Source organism: Octodon degus, unplaced genomic scaffold, assembly GCF_000260255.1.
Source record: "Octodon degus isolate 3935 unplaced genomic scaffold, OctDeg1.0 scaffold00105, whole genome shotgun sequence".
Taxonomy (NCBI): Eukaryota; Metazoa; Chordata; class Mammalia; order Rodentia; family Octodontidae; genus Octodon; species Octodon degus.
Genome location: NW_004524681.1, coordinates 7,665,165 through 7,669,235, shown reverse-complemented (window position 1 = coordinate 7,669,235; position 4,071 = coordinate 7,665,165). Strand labels below are relative to the sequence as shown.

The 4,071-nt window shown below is 37.4% G+C and overlaps 1 pseudogene; it reads left to right on the top strand.

Moving 5' to 3' along the window:
• The first annotated feature begins 173 nt into the window (after positions 1 to 173).
• On the top strand, positions 174 to 846 carry LOC101569110 (annotated as a pseudogene).
• The last annotated feature ends 3,225 nt before the right edge of the window (positions 847 to 4,071 follow it).

Here is a 4,071-nt window from a genome sequence, read left to right as displayed (position 1 = left end):
AAAACATCTTGCCCTAGAGAAATATTTACATTGATCAAAACTTACTCTAGAAATGAGAAAATCCAAAGAGTCAATCATAAATAACAAAAGTTGTCTGAAAGCTACTCTCAAAACAGTAGGAAGCTAACAGTTTCATGATATGGTTCTAACATCTTTTAAAATCAGACAAGTTAATGCTATCTAAACTTTTCTGGGTTCTCCGCCGAGCGTCGCCGCGGCCTCCTGCTTCACCAGTGCTTGCACGGAGCCCGGCCTCGCCCACCCCGCGCTGCAGCCCAGCCTCTCCCACCGCCGCCGTGACGACCACCTGGCCCTCGCAGGTGCGCCAGAACGACCACCTGGACGCCGAGGCCGGTGTGCATCGCCAGATCAACCCAGAGCTCCACGCCTCCTATGTCTACCTGTCCATGTCTTACTACTTTGACCGCGATGATGTGGCTTTGAAGAACTTCGCCAGATACTTTCTTCACCAATCCCGTGAGGTGAGAGAACACGCTGAGAAGCTGGTGCAGCTGCAGAACCAGCGCGGTGGCCGCATCTTCCTTCAGGATATCAAGAAAACAGACCGTGAGGACTGGGACAACCGGCTGGACGCGATGGAGCGCGCTTGCGCTTGGAGAAGAGCGTGAATCAGTCCCTCCTGGAGCTGCACAAGCCGGCCACTGATAAGAATGACTCTCACCTATGGGACTTCATAGAAAGGCACCACCTGGATGAGCAGGTGAAGGTCATCAGAGAGCTGGGTGACCACGTGACCAACCTGCGCAAGATGGGAGCCCCCAGTCCCGCATGGTGGAGTACCTCTTTGACAAGCATACACTGGGGGACGGTGACAAAGAGAGTTAATGTCACCAAGGCAGCACATGTATGTTGGGGCTACCTTAACCTTTCCTATAAACTGTACCAGAACATCTACTTAAGTTCTTTAATTCCTTCAAATAAAGAAATTTGGTACCTGGCAAAATAAATAAATAAATAAATAAATAAATAAATAAATAAATATTTTTAAAGCGCAGAAAGGAAACTTTTTATGAATTCTTTATGTGCAACGAGGCTAAAAAATTAAAAGTAACAATGGCAGCAACTATTGTGAGGCGAGAGAAAGCAACACAACAAAGCTCACTTTGACAATTATAAATCTTAAGTAAAATACTAACAAAGAGAAACTGGCAGCATGTTAAAAATCAATACAGGAAGCCCAAGTAGAAATTTTTCTGGAAATGAGTTGATAAAAAATAAAATCAAAAAGGTTCATCTTATAACAAGCAAACATCACTGTGTCAAAAAGAGAAGATCATTAGACATAAATTGATAATATGATATTGCTCTTCCTTTTTAAAATTATAGCAAACTAGATGATGTTGTGATATAAAATCACATATGATATACAGTGAAAATGTCTGATGGCATGATTGTTACATAGTATTGTTCTTAAGGTCTAGCTGTTGCAGTTGTGAAGCAGAGGAAAGAAGAAGGAATGAGAAAGGTCCATGACTTTCACAGAATATTATTTTATATCACAAAATACTACAACTGAAAAATCAATATCAAATAGGAGAGTTCTATAAGCTGAGTGGATATCAACCTAATACACAGAAATCTATAACAGCCATATATAAATCAGGAAGTTTAAAGGATATAATAAATGTTGATTTCCAGTAGCAAAAAAATAGTGAAATATATCAGAATAAATGTACTGAGAAGCATGAAAAGTCTATAGTGATAAAACTCGAAAATTCTCCTGACTCATAGTGGAAACACTGGAAGTTCATTTATGATTCCTTTTGAAAGAGAGGTACAGCGTCATAAAAGTAAGAATAACCTTTAAATTGAACACATTCACAATTAAAATGTCAACAGATTATACAAGGAAGTGCCAAGACCATATGGAAAATTAAGTAAGCAATAATAGAGAGCTAAGAAACAGGAAGAATATTGAGAAATAACTAGATCTGGCAGATAGTAAAACATATAAAAAAGCACAAAGCAATTAAAATAAAGACTTTTGTGCATGTAAAATAAAGCAATGGGAGCTGAAAATGGAGAAACAGATTCAAATACATGCTGAAACCTGGCATGTGACAGGAGACATTGAAGTTAAGAGGGCAAGTTGCATTATTTATGAAACTATATTAAAATACTGAAAGGAAAAATGGTAGTTTTCTAGAAATAATTTTCCAAACATACCAAGCATTTCAATGAGGATAATTAAATAAATTTATGAATAAACAAATGAATACATAAATGCATAGTGTTTCAAGAATCAGAACAATATTACCAAGTGGTCATAGAGTGTGAAAGACCACCTTCACTACAATTCAGGATCTAGGAGCTGTCAACCTAGATTGAAAATTTTGAAATGTTTTGCATAAGCAAGTCACAAGAAATGTGATGAATCAAGGAAATTATTTTTAAAACTTATTAAAACTGATAATCTCTTAATGAACAGAAGATATGAGAGATCAGTAATGTAGATATCTACAACCAAGGAAACTATTAGAAAGTCAACAGAGCCATAAACTAAAAATATATGCCATTCGTGGGAGACTGAGGTAAGAAGATTGGAAATTTTAGCCCCACATGGACCAATTAGTGATTTAGTGATATCATGTGAAAAACAAATAAATTAAATAAAATGAAAAGAAATTGAGAACTCGGTGCAAGTTTCCAGGGTTCAATTCCAAGTATGTCTCTCTATTCAGTCTTACTCAGGAGAAGAGAGAATTAACACTGCCTTGTTATATTTCTAAATTGATAAAGATGAAAATGACAATTCACCATTTCTTGAAGATAAAAGTACATCATACTTTACTGAAGAAAATCCACTACCTGTAGCAGTATGTAACAATGACACGCATGCAGGGAAAAGTCCTCTTTGAAGCAGACATTCCACTGACAACCTTCATATCTCCCAGACAAACAAGAAAATGTCATGCACTTGAGGCTATGCACCAGCTCAGTGCATTCAGGATTTAGCAATAACCTAAACACCTTCCTCAACAAAGACAGATAAGAAGGAAGATGTGCATGCTCACACCGCAGATCAGCTTAACTTTAAAGAAAGAACAAAGAGATCCTTTTGTGCTGATATGAAATGATCTGCAAGGAAGATTTTAAGTGAGCAAGAACGTGCTTTTGATTGAAGTGGACCAACACATGCCACTATGCATGAATGTTTTAGAAAAATATGTAAGGAACAGAAAATATTGATTAACTATAATAGTAAGAACTGTGTACCTGTGATTAGAGGTGGACTGAAGACATTTTTAAACACTTGTTTGGATTTCAGCTGATGTTTACGTATTATCTACTCAAAAGAAAATCAGCAGGAAGCTAACAGTTTCACGAAAAATTCACAAATTAACTATAAATACTTCTTAATTGGAAATATGAACTAAAGAATTAATGTAAATATTTCAACAGTATAATATGGAAATTTTATTATTTGTTTGTTTGTTTATTTATTTTTTGCGGTACCAGGGATTGAACTCAAGACCTTGTTCTTACCAGGTAAGTGCATATTCTACTGAGCTATCTTCCCAACCCTGTTTATTTTTAATATATTTGGTGCAGGCTCTTGCTATGCAGCTTGGACTAACAGTGATCCTCCTATTTCAGCCTCCCCAGCACTGGGATTACAGGCGAGTGCCACACCAAGCTGGATCTCCATCACTGGCTCAGTGTGCCCAGGGTTGGGGATTATCCGATGAGCTCTCTCTCCAGTTATTGTCACTTTAAAGTTATGGTCACTTTCTCACTGGCTCACTCTACAAACATGATCCTACAGAGTCCTGGTGTAGGGGACTCTACTCTTAAGGTCACCTAGAAATCCAATATCTTCTTATTTTATAGAAGCATTTTTCAAAGTCAAGGTATTATTTTTAATATCTTCCGAGTCATTTCACTAAAAAGTGACAACACATAAAGAACAACTAACATAAGTCATTGTATTAACATTTCTATGTGCTTTAGAGAATTAGATTTTTGAAGGGCCAGGGAGATAGCTCAGTAGAATAAGCACTTGCCTGGCAAGTGGAAGGGCCTGAGTTCAATCCCTGGTTCTGCCAAAAT